Here is a 1,242-nt window from a genome sequence, read left to right as displayed (position 1 = left end):
CAACACTGCATGTTTTTGATGTCTCCTTTGTTTGTCACACCCTTTCAGTCTTTAAGTATCTGCTAATGAGCTGATGATCTGAATCAGGTGTCTTCGGTTGAGGAGACGTGATAAATGTGCAGAGCTAGTGGTCCTTCAGGAACGTGGTTGAAAAACACTGCTTTAGAGGGGATAAAGCATTAATTAGGGGGACAATCCTCCCATAACCCCCAGTATTTTGCACTCTGCTTGTAGTAAAAGATGACTTCAGTTATGTCTATGTTCATTTGATTCTGTTTTTTTTTTTTTGCACAACTGGATGTTGGACTATAATGGTTTACATTTATTGGAAGCCTTTTTAGATGCCCTCTCAATTTGTGATAGCATGCCAGTCAAAAAAAGACAAATGATCTCATGTATGGGACAAATTCTGGACCTTTGGATCTTTCCAACCACCTGAACTGCCCTGGTTATGGGCCTGGTATAATAATTATGAAATATATCAAACGTGAGTTAAATAATGAACCAAACAGTAAGTTATATGGCATTGCAATAATTTCTGTAAGCCATCCATGCCAAATTTTCCAATGAAATAAAATATTTTTAAATATATTAAAATATGTAGCATAATTAAAATCAACTGCTTCAAGCTTTTTTTTGCATAGGTTTTATATTAGGAAAGCAGTAGAATGATCAGCTTGAAGACTGATAAAATTATATAAATAAAATCTATGATATAAAAAAATCTATATTTATTCACTATATATAGCTTAAATCAAAAACCACACATTGTAAGGTTCAAATGCACAACAACAACATAAAATATGTACACTTTTGAGATCAAACTTATACACCACACTTTGCCACAGCTCATGCTAATATATTAGTGACATTTAATTTAACACGTTTAGAAAGTAGCAAACAATATATGCACTCTGTGGCCTCTCAATGTACAGGACGAGTCCTGGGCATGGCTCACATATAAATCTAATTGACTTGCGTTTGCCAACTCTTTCGTCTACAAAGAGGGTTTAAAATAAAAATGAATGAGAGTACTATATCGCCTGGGCTACATGCATTTTTGGCAAGCACACAGAGGGTGATTATGCCATCGTTATGTAGTCCACAATTAGCAGGGTTTATCAGTGGAAATGAGCTAAACAACAACAGCTCAGCTCAATTGGGAGGGACGTTGAGCAGCAGCTGGGAGCTATTTGACCACGTGACCGAGGAGATGTTTCTGTAGCAGCCATCATTTCACTC

The sequence above is a fragment of the Danio rerio genome, chromosome 23 (assembly GCF_052040795.2).
Source record: "Danio rerio strain M-AB ecotype USA chromosome 23, GRCz13ab, whole genome shotgun sequence".
Taxonomy (NCBI): Eukaryota; Metazoa; Chordata; class Actinopteri; order Cypriniformes; family Danionidae; genus Danio; species Danio rerio.
Note: the sequence above shows the minus strand (reverse complement) of the source record.